Source organism: Mastomys coucha, unplaced genomic scaffold (genome assembly GCF_008632895.1).
Source record: "Mastomys coucha isolate ucsf_1 unplaced genomic scaffold, UCSF_Mcou_1 pScaffold1, whole genome shotgun sequence".
Classification (NCBI taxonomy): domain Eukaryota; kingdom Metazoa; phylum Chordata; class Mammalia; order Rodentia; family Muridae; genus Mastomys; species Mastomys coucha.
In genome coordinates, this window is record NW_022196891.1 from 809,080 (window position 1) to 821,520 (window position 12,441).

The 12,441-nt window shown below is 39.5% G+C and overlaps 1 pseudogene; it reads left to right on the top strand.

Moving 5' to 3' along the window:
- The first annotated feature begins 6,674 nt into the window (after positions 1-6,674).
- The window catches only part of LOC116069429, a 33,679-nt pseudogene continuing 27,912 nt past the window's right edge, over positions 6,675-12,441 (top strand).

Here is a 12,441-nt window from a genome sequence, read left to right on the forward strand (position 1 = left end):
CAACGTTTATATTTTCATATGTATTTTCATGTATTAAAGTATTCCCTTCATTTTTGAATCTTAATTATATTCTACCAAATACAATGAACCTTGTATAGGAAGAGCATCCCTTAAAAACCTTGAAGAATTCACTGTCAGAGCAGTTGGTAACAACTCTCAAGCAGTCCCAGTGGACTCAGGACCCATCACAACACAACCCCCTCTCTCCTCTACAACCAAATACCCCTCCCCTTCTGAGAAGTCTTTTCTTCTGAGGCAGACTGCTAGCTAGTCTGCTCCCCTGGATATACCATATCCTCAACCAGTCAGGAAGATCTGCTGTACTCACAACAGTTGGACAATAGCCTGTCCACTCCGCTGAAGACCTAACAGTCTGAAGGGCTCCCAGGAGATCTACTGCAGCCTAGGCAGCAGATCAGCAGCTTCTCTGATGCTCTGAAGAGCTCCCAGTTGGAAGGTCACACAAGTGGTCTGCCATAGCCAGGGCCACAAGCCTACCAGGAGACATGAAGAAACTCAGGGACAAAAGAGACAGACTCCAGACAGAGTCACCCAGACCAGCAAACATAAGGGATAAGCACACCAGGAACAAGCAGATGGTGAGAGGAAAGAACAACAACAGAAGTCAATATATGTGGATGTCAACAGAAACCAGTTCTCCAAACACAGTAAGCCATGAATACAAAAACACATCTGAAAATCAGGAAGCCGACCTAAAATTATATCTCATGGAGATAATAGAGTCCTTTAAGGAGAATATAAGTAACTCACTGAAAGAAATATAGAATAATACAACCAAACAGGTGAAGGAATTGAATAACGCAGTTCAAGACCTAAAAGTCGAAATAGAAACAATTAAAAAAACACAAATAGAGGGAAACCTAGAAATGGAAAACCTATTAAAGAGGTCAGGAATTACAGATGTAAGAATCACCAATAGAATACAAGATATAGAAGAGAAAATCTTGGGTATAGAAGATACCATAGAAGAGATTGACAAAACTGTCAAAGAAAATTCAAAATGTAACAAACTCCTAACCCAAAGCATTCAGGTAATTCGGGATACAATGAAAAGACCAAAGAATAATTAGAATAGAGGAGAATGAAGGAAATGTCCTCAACAAAAATCAAAGAAGAAAGCTCCCCCAACCTAAAGAAAGAAATGACCATAAAGGTACAAGAAGCCTATAGAACACCAAATAAATGGGACCAGAAAAAGAAAATTCTCTTGTCATATAATAATTAAAATACAAAACCCACAGAACAAAGAAAGGATATTAAAAGCTGCAAGGGAAAAGTTCCAAGTAACATGCAAAGGAAGAACTATCAGAATTACACCAGACTTCTCAACAGAGATTATGAAAGCCAGAAGAGCATAGTCAGAGGTCATATAGACTCAAAGAGAACACAAATGGCAGCCCAGGCTACTATACCCAGGAAAACTCTCAATCAATGTAGATGAAAAAAAATATTCCAGGACAAAGCCAAATTTAAACAGTATCTATCTACCAGCCCTACAGAGAATACTAGAAGGAAAACTCCAACACAAGGAAGGTACCTAGACCAAAGAAAAGACAAGAAATTAAGCATTTCACAACAAAGCCAAAAGGAGAGAAAACAAGCACATAAAGCCACCTACAAAAACAAACATATCAGGAAACCACAGTCATCTATCTGTCTTTAATATCTCTCAATATTAATGGACTCAACTCACCCATAAAAGGACATAAGCTAACAGACTGGATAAGCAAACAAGAACCAGCATTTTGCTGCATACAAGAAACATACCTCAATAATAAAGACAGATATTATCTCAGAGTAAAAAGATAGAAAAAGGTCTTCTACATAAATGGTCCCAGGAAACAAGCTGGAGTTGTCATCCTAATATCCAATAAAATAGACTTTCAATCCAAACTTATACATGAAAGGGAAAGTCTACCTAGAGAAAGTTTCAATTCCGAACATCTATGCCCCAAATACAAGGGCACCCACACTCATAAAAGAAACTTTACTGAACCTCAAAACACACATTGAACCTCACACAATAATAGTGGGAGATTTCAACATCTCACTCTCACCAATAGACAGGTGATTGAAACAGAAACTAAACAGAGACACAGTGAAACTAAGAAAGGTTATGAACTAATTGGATTTAACAGATATCTACAGAACATTGCACCCTAAAACAAAAGAATATACTTTCTTCTCAACACCTCATGGTACCCTCTCCAAAATCAACCACAAAATTGGTCACAAAATAACCCGCAACAGATACAAAAAGATTGAAATAATACCATGCATCCCATCAGATCATCACGGCCTAATGCTGTTCTTCAATAACAGCAAAAACAACAGAAAGCCCACATACATGTGGAAACTGAACAATGCTCTACTCAATGATAACTTGATCAAGGAACAAATAAAGAAAAATTTAAAGACTTTTAAGAATTTAATCAAAATATTGACACACCATACCTAAACTTATGGGACACAAAGAAAGCAGTGCTCAGAGAAAAATTCATAGCACTAAGAGCCCTGGTAAAGAAACTGAAAAGATCTTACACTAGCAACTTAACAGCACCCCTGAGAGCTCTAGAACAAAAATACACCCAAGAGGAATAGAAGGCAGGAAATAGTCAAACTCAGCACTGAAATCAACCAAATAGAAACAAAGAGAACAAGACAAAGAATCATCAAAACCAAAATCTGGTTCTTTGAGAGAATCAACAGGATAGATAAACCCCTAGCCAAACTGATTAAAGGGCTCAGATGCAGTATCCAAATGAAATGGGAGACATAACAACAGAAATGAAAGAAATTCAAAAAAATCATCAGATACTACTATAAAAGCCTATACTCAACAAATCTGGAAAATCTAGGTGAAATGGATAGCTTTCTAGATAGATATCACATACCAAATTCAAATCAAGAGCAGGTAAACTATCTACACAGGCTGATATCCCATAAGGAAATAGAAGAATTCATTAAAAAACATCATAACCAATAAAAGCCCAGGACCAGATGGATTTAGTGTAGAATTCTACTAGACCTTTAAAGAAGACCTGATACAGATATTACTCAAACTATTCCATAAAGTAGAAACAGAAGAAACACTACCTAATTAATTCTATGAAGCCACAATTACTCTGATACCTAAACCACACACCACACAAAGTACCCAGTCAACAAAAGAGTACTTCAGACATCTCACTTACGAATATCAATGCAATTTACTCAATAAAATGCTGCAAACAGAATCCAAGAACACATCAAAACCATCATTTACCATGATCAAGTAGGCTTCATCCCAAGGATGCAAGGTTGGTTCAATATACAAAAATCCATTAATGTAATTCACTATTAAAGAAACTCAAAGAAAAAAAAAATCACATTGATCATCTCCTTAGATGCAGAAAAAGCATTTTACAAAATACAACACCCCTTACTGTTAAAACTATTGGAGAGATCAGGAATTCAAGGCCCATACCTAAACATAATAAAAGCAATATACAGCAAACTAACTGCCAATATCAAATTAAATGGAGAGATACTTGAAGCAATCCCACTGAAATTGGGGACAAAACAAGGATGCCTACTCTCCCCATATCACTTCAATATAGTACTCAAAGTGCTAGCTAGAACAATAGGACAAGAAAAAGAGATCAAGGGGATACAAATTGGCAAAAAAGAAATAAAAGTATTGTAGAAATTGAGCAAAACGGAGATACCTCATAAAAATACCTAAAAACAAGGGAGGTCGTTTAATCCTTAAGACAAAGAGCTTCAGAAGAGTTTACAGAGCAAACTCCCAAGGAATGCAAAATCCCAGGAAACATCCCCAGGAGGGCAGATCTCCCCCCACCCCTCCTGAGTGCCACACATATCTAATCCTCACCTGGAGGAGAAAGGTCAATAGAAACAAAAGAACAATGAGAAAGATAAAGTGTAACCAGCCCCATGTTGTAAACTGTAACCAGCCCATTTTGTAAACTGTAAAACTCTGTTCTAAAAAGATATAAAAACTTAGAGCTTTGTTTCCTTTGGGTCACTCTTGTCCCAAATGCAGGGTGACTCTAGTATATTAGTTTCAATTTAAAAAAAAAAAACTCATGCAAATTGTAGTGGCCTCTTTCCTGATTCTTTGCAAGTGGGGTACTCACACCGAATACAACATTATCACTATTTGGAGATGATATGATAGTGACCCCAAAAATTCTACCAGAGAACTTCTGCAGCTGATAAAAAACCTCAACAAAGTAGCTGGATATAAAGGTTACTCAAATAAATTATAAAAGTATCCTTTCTTTATAGAAGGATAAACCGGCTAAGAAAGAAATTAGGGAAATAACTTCATTTGTAAGACCATGGAAAAATACAAATTGACCCCAGGGTCTGCCTGCACCAGGGTCATGAGAAACTAACCCCAGGTGCTATACTAGGGTCATAAGAAATTGACCCCAGGGGCTGCGCTGCACCTGGGTCGTGAGAAACTGGCCCCAAGGACCCTAGGACCACTCCTCAAGTCTCAGTACCCAGAGGAAATGGACCACCACAAGGAGGGGATGTTGCCAAAGATAGCTGAACAACCGATCAATGTATAGGAGATGTTTGTATAGCTGTATACTGGAATTTCCCTGGGATCCCCCTCCCCCGCACCTGCTTGCGGTTCCTGAGCTTAAATATTCTCTGTAACAGTCACTCGGGGTTCGGTTTCTTCCCTAAGGCAGCTGAACCCTGGCGCACCAGACCGATTAAAATCCTCTTGCTGTTGCAACGAATTTCAGACTGTTGGTGGTCTTTGGGTGAGGGTCCCGAGAGAAAGACTCTTTGGGTATTTCACCTTCACAATAACCACAAATAATATACAATAGCTTGGGGTAACTCTAACCAGACAAATGAAAGATATGTATGAAAACAACTTAAAGTATTTCAAGAAATAAATCAAAGAAGATATCAGAAAATGGAGAGATCTCCCATGCTCAGAGATAGGCAGAATTATCACAGTAAAAATGGCCATTCTGCCAAAGGCAATCTACAGATTCAATGCAGTCCAGAACAAAATCCCAACAGAATTCTTCAAAGACCTGGAAAGACCAATTCTCAAATTCATCTGGGAAGGCAAATAACCCAGAATAGTGAAAACAATACTTAACAATAAGAGAATGGCTGGGGGTGTGCCCTGCCCCCAGCCTTGAGTGGGCTAAACAAATCTCTGGCCTTGCTGCTTTTGCAATTTCCTAATGGAGCTTTGAGGAGTTGACTACCTGTTGAGCTTGCTTTGCAACTCAATCCAGCTGAAACAAAGGATGGATCTGTGGGTTTTCCCTATATAAATGCAAAGCTGAAAATTAAACTTTGAGCCTTGATCAGAAACCTTTGTCTTGACTTCATCATTCTCTTGTCCACCTGTCCTTTTTTCATTTCCAGCCTCCCTTTCAGGTACCCAGTTCTCCATGGCTGCTGGACAGTTACAGGTGATGCGTGAACAAGGGGAATGAACCCGGGGAAACAACTGAGAAATGCTGTCTTGGTGGAGCTCCACAGAAAATGGAAGAAGTTATGGTATCCTGCATGGTGGTAAGCAACAAACAGCATTAATGCTAGCACTAGCTATACATTTCATCTTTTAGAGGTTGTTTTTGTAGGAGGTGAGTTAAAGAAAGAATACAGGCTAGGCTGTGACAGGGCCAACCCAATGCTGATCTCACCTATGAGGTGACAGCACAGATGGGACAGTAGAATTCTAAACAGGCATTAGTCGGCAGCCTCCAAGACCTGCTTCAGGCAGAGGAGCAGGATTTTAAAAATACCTGTTAGAAAATGTTTTAGATCAGATAGATTCATACTGCCCATGGCTTCAAGAAGAAAGAACTTTGGATAAAGAAACCTGGGAAAAAGTTGGAGAAGTTCTGAGAACCACCCAGGCAGATTCTATCACCCTCTGCTTCTGGGCGCTTATAAAAGATGCTATTGACGATAAAAAAAGATGAAAAGACCTTGCAGGTGTTAACTAGTGCCTAGGGAGGGCTTGAAGAACTTCAGGAAGAACACCTGTTAGAGATGGTTTCCTCAGAAAAAGGCTCTCTCAACTCTAAATTAGAAAAGTACAGAGACACAGATGATAAGCTAGCTTCAGAGGAGGAAGCTCATTTAGAAAATAGAGCTGCCAAATATTGTGATGAAGATTGGCCTCCTTACACACCTTCTGCTCTGCCTATGGCCTTTACTGCAGGAGATGCTGCCCAGATGGATATGCAAGTATATAAATTAGAGTTGGAAATTAAGCTGCAGAACTTGACTAATGTCAAGTGCAAGAAAGTGCAATGATTCTGATATACACCAATCGCAGCTAGAAAGAGCTGTGAGTCAGGCTCACAGGAAAGGGCAGGAAACATCTGACAAGTTAGCTTTCTCTATAGTTGAGATAACTGACCAGCAGGGCAATGGAGTCAGAAAATATCAGGTGTTGGAGTTCAAAGTGATAAAAGGATTAAAAAACAGCTGTGGCGCAGTATGGGCCTACAGCTCCCTTTATATGAGCATTGTTGGATACTGTGATGGATACAAATTTAATCCCCCAAGTTTGGAAAACTATATGTAAGACTACTTTGCCATGAGGAGATTACTTACTTTGGAGTTCTGAATGGCATGAAGCAAGTAAGAGAACTTCCAAGATGAATGCTCAGTCAGGTAACGTAGATTGGGATATTAACATGCTTCTAGGGAAGGTCAGTATGAAGGCAATGCTAATCAGATCATACCTGTAGGAGTGTATGCGTAGGTTGCCATGGCTACCTGCCATGCTTGGGATCAATTACTGACTAAAGGGGATCTTAGTGGGAATTTATCTGGTATCAAACAAGCTCCTAAAGAACCATTTCAGGAATCTGTGGATAGACTACTAAAAGCAGCTGGCAGAATTTCTGGAGATCCTCAAGCAGGAATTCCTTTTGTGACACAATTGGCTTATGAGATCTAACATTCTCATAATGCAGCTTGCTGGGCAGCCATTCGGCCATACAAAGCACAGACAGACTTATCTGGATATGTTCTTCTTTGTGCAGAAATTAGACCATCATACAATCAATGTCTGGCTATGGCTACTGCCTGATAAAGGACCACTGTGCAAATAATGCTTTCTCAGAAAGAAGATGTTTTAAATGTGGAGATTTGGGTCATTTTAAAAATGTCCCAGGAACAAGGTCACAAACAGACAATCAATTCACACCTCAGAAATTTGTACTCAGTGTAAGAAGAGTAATCATTGGGCCAGGGAATGTAGATTTAAAGCAGATATTCAGGGCCATGCCATATTGGAAAATGAACAGAAAGGCTAGCCTCAGGCCCCTGGATATCCACAGCAACCAGTTTATGGGGCCATGGAGCTACTGCTAAGCTAGGGAAATTCATTTCTAAACTTATCAGAGCAACCCTAGGAAGTGTGGGATTGGACCTCAGTTCTACCACCCATGCAGTATTGACCCCCAAAATGGAAGTTCAAACCTTGTCTACAGTAGTTTTGGACCCTTGCCTCCAGAGACCTGGTGATTACTTTTAGGCCAAAGCAGCATTATTATAAAAAGACTACAGAGTTATTCAGGTGTTACAGATAATGATTATGAGGGAGAAATTAAAATTATGGCTGCTTCCCCCCATGGCATTATAACTTGCTGACAAAAGAATCACTCAACTTATTTTAGTTCCCTTGCATCTGCTATCTTCCAGATTCATTAAGAGTAAGAGAGGACAGAGTGACTTTGCTTCCTCTGATGTGTATTGGGTTCAATCTGTTACTAGTAAGAGACCTAACCTTAAGTTAATATTGAAGGAAAATGTTTTGAAGGATTAATAGATACTGAGGGTAATGTAACAATTATTAGTGGACAAGATTGGTCTTCAACTTGGTCTTTATCAGATAATCTCATTCACCTTCAAGGGGTTGGTTATGCCAATAACTCAAAACAAAGTTCTAAACTTCTAACCTGGAGAGATGAGGAGGGCAACTCAGGACAAATTCAATCCTATACCATACCACATTTGCCTATTACCCTCTGTGGAAGAGATCTCTTCTCACAGATAGGTCTTATAATGTATAGTCCTAATGAAGTAGTGACTAAACAGATGTTAAGACGAGGATTTTTGTCTGGTCATGGGTTAGGAAAGGAAGGACAAGGCATTAAGACATTTGAAAGGCTTAAGCCTCACTCTAACACTAGAAGCTTGGGGTATTTTTCTTAATGGCCACTATCTTGCCTGCATTCCATGCTGATAAAAGTCAATGGCTTAATAATATTCCAATGTAGATTGATCAGTGACCTTTATCTAAAGAAAAAGTAGAAGCTACCTCTTCACTTGTGCAGGAGCAACTAGAGGTAGGACATATAAGAGAATCTCAGTTGCCATGGAATACTCCAATATTTGTTAGCAAGAGAAAATCTGGTAAATGGAGACTGCTACAAGATCTAAGAAAGGTCAATGAAACCACGGTGCCTATGGGACCTTTACAACCTGTGCTTCCATCTCCAATAGCCATTCCTAAATGATATTATAAAATAGTAATAGATTTGAAAGATTGTTTCTTTGTTATTCCTTAGCACCCCCAGAATTGTGAAAGATTTGCTTTCAGTGTTTTTTTCTATTAATTTTAAGAACCTATGAAAAGATAGCAATGGAAAGTTCTTCCTCAGGGCATGGTTAATAGTCCTACCTTATGCTTAAGTTTATAGTAAAAGCCATTCAGCCTATAAGACAGCAATAGCCAATGAAATATATCATACATTACGCAGATGATGCATTGTTAGCAGGAAATGATCCCCAAGACTTGCTTTTATGTTATAGAGATTTATAACAGGCATTAGCTGATAAAGGACTACAAATACCTCTGTAAAAGGTACAAACTCAGGATCCTTTTAATTATATAGTCTTTACACTTACAGATCAAGCTGTTTATGCCCAGAAGATAATTATCCATAGGAACAATTTAAAAACTTTAAGTGATTTTCAAAAACTGTTAGGTGATATCAATTTGCTTCACTCCTACTTAAAGCTTACCACAGGAAAATTGAAACCCTTATTTGATATACTTAATGGGAGTGCTGATCCTACCTCCTCTCAATCTTTAACCTCTGGAGGATTGCTGGCTTTACAACAAGTAGAAAACAATCTACTATTAAAAAACAATTTATTACTTATATATATATATTGTTCTTTGCCTTTACATTTGCTGATTTTTAATATGACTCATATACCTACAGGAATATTGTAGCAAAAAGCTCCTCTTATGTGGATACATTCAAGGATATCACCTAAACATAACATTCTGCCATACTATGAGGCAGTAGCCCATATTATTATACTTGGAAGGCAGCAGGCACCGACTTATTTTGACAAAGACCCAGACATCATTATTCATCCTTTTAATGTAGATCAAAATACTTGGCTGAAGCAGCATAGTACGGATTGGTTGCTCAAATAGTATAAAAAGGAACTATGGATAATCATTACCAGCATGATAGGTTAACAAAATTTTTAAATGTACATAAGGTTGTATTTCCTAATATGACATCTCTACAGCCTCTGCATAATGTTCTTTTGATATTTCCTGATGCCTCCTCTAAAGAACGAGGTGGATATAAATAATCAACAAGTAGTAATAGAGACTCCTGGACTCTCAGCCCAGCTAGCAGAACTGATAGCAGTAGTGAATGTTTTTCAGTCTATAAATGATACTTTTAACCTTTTTACGTATGTAGCTCAGTCTGTTCCTCTATTGGAAACTTGTGGCACATTTCATTACATCACACCAGCTGAATATCTGTTTTTACAACTACAAAACCTCATTCTTACCCAAAAAATCTTTGGTTTATATTGGTCATATATGAGCTCATTCTGGTCTTCCTGGGCCTTTAGCTGCAGGCAATGATTGCATTGACAGAGCTTTAATAGGAGAAGCCTTAGTTTCAGATCCTGTTACATTAACTATATCTGATTATAATAAATTTCACCTTTCTAGTCATACCTTAAGGTGTTGACATAAGATCACTAAGGAGCAGGCTAGAATGATTGTAAAACATTGCCCTAACTGCCTTACATTATCTCCAGTTCCTCATTTTGGGGTTAATCCATGAGGCCTTATGTCCAATCATATTTGGCAAATGGGTATAATTCATTATGCAGAATATGGAAAATTGAAGTATATACATGTCTGTATTGACACTTGTTCAGGATTTCTTTTTGCTTCTATACATATGGGAGAAGCCTCTAGAAATGTAATTGATAATTGTTTACAAGTCTTCAATGCTATAGGATTACCTAAAGTCATTAAGACAGATTATACTGGAAATAACATCATTTTGTAAGGAAATTGGTATTGAACATAAAATTGGAATGTCTTATAACCCAATGGAACAAGGAATTATTGAGCATGTGCATTACACTCTGAAAAATTGGCTTTAAAAAACAAAGCTCTTACCCTCTTACCCATTGGCCTCTCTCTTGCCTCTTGCCCCCTTGCTCCCCCTCTTTCCCCATTCCCTTCCCCCTTCTCTCCATGTGGCCATGGCCGGCCTCCACTTATCTACTTTCTCTTCTCTGCCTATCTCTGCCTCTACTACTCTCTTAACTTCCCTTCTTATGCCCTAAATAAGCTCTATTCTATACAAAACAAACAAACAAACAAAACAAAAACAAAAACAAAAAAAGAGGAAGAATTATACCCTCCAAGGTCACGAAAAATGCACCTTGCTTTTGTCTTATTTGTTTTAAATTTTTGCAAACTGATGCTAAAGGTCAGTCTGCAGTAGATTGCCACTGACATCCAGTTGCTTTCAGCTCATATGCCATGGTTAAATGGTTAAACTCCCTAACTAATACATGGAATGGTCCTAACTCTGTTTTAATATGGGCGATGAGGTCCTGTCTTTTTTTTTTTTTTTTCACAAAAAGAAAATGGAGCCCAATGGCTGCCTGAAAGATTGGTTTGTCAAGTGGACATAGATCCTGAGCCTTCTAATGATTATAATACCAATGGAGAAGATGGCTCAAAATCCCTATCAGCCATCTGAGTTTGTAAGATTCGGGGGTGGATGTCACACTCACAAAGATGTAGAAATTGAGCCAAACGGAGATATCCCATAAAGATACCAGACAGCAAGGAAGTCCACTTATCCTTAAGACAAAGGGGGTTTTTAGAAGAGTTTACCAAGCAAATATCCATCCTCAAGGAATGCAAGTTTCCAAGAGACATTCCCCGGGAGAGAGGTTCTCCCCCACCCCTCCTGAGAGTCACAGGTGTCTTATTCTAACCTGGAGGAAAGATCAATAGAAACTAAAGAACAATGAACAAGATAAAGTATAACTACCCATGTTGTAAATTGTAACTTTGTAAGTTGTAAAACTCTGTTCTAAAATGGTATAAAAGCTTAGAGTCTTGTTTCTTCTTGGTCTCTCTGGTCACCATTACAGAGTTGACCCTGGTATACCAGCCTCAATTAATAAATTAACCTCATGCTTTTGCAGTGGTCTCTTTCTTGGTTCTTCGAGAATGGGGTTACCCATGCCGGTTATTACATCTTGGTGCATTGGCCAGGAATTTCTTGCAAAATTCTCATCATGCTAGAAGCCCGGAAGAGGTCCCCCCTCTCGCTGAACAAGTGGCTGGAGGTTGGAGGTGTTTGTGCACACTTAACAGGTACCACAGTTATTTTTCTGTGTCTGTGTCTGTGTGAAATCTGTGATCTGTATCTGTAATCCGTGCTTCTGGGCCACTACTAGTTTCAGGCGGTAACTGGCAGATGTGCTGTCACCACAGACAGAAATAGGACTCAGGAGAGTCCGATTCCAAGTCCAGGGGTAGTGGCAGCTGTTCAGAGGTGCTTCTGTCTGTCTCTCTGTGATTTGGCTTTGATTTTGGTGTTTGGGGTGCTGGTGGCAGAGGCACCCATGTCTGTCTGTATCTGGCCCCTGCTGTGTACAGGGTAGTCGGCTTCTCTTGGCAGTGGGGTGGCAGGCACAGCTGAGTAACTCTGTGATTTGGCTTTGATTATCTGTGTGTGTGTGTGTGTGGTACCTATAACTGGGCCAGTGTGTTGTTTCTCCATGTTCCTTGGTATCTTGTTCTAATATGGTATTTGGACTCTAGACTGATGGACTTCTACCCCCTTTGACTGGTGAACAGTGTTAAAGCCTAGGGCTGCAGCCAAATACAGAGTGGCAACAGGTGGGGCATGCACTCCAAGAGCACCAAGAGGAGGGAGTGAGTGCAAGAGGAGGGAGGGAGTGAGTACTGCTTGCCAGCCCAGTGACAGGCAAAAGCTGGAGGTGGCAGCTGAGTATGAGAGGCAGAAAGAGAGCAGGGGACTGCCCCGCTGACCAGCAGCGGCTGCAGTGGAGGCAGCTGCAGGGGTCGGGGAGCCGAGAGAGAGAGAGAGAGAGAGAGAGAGA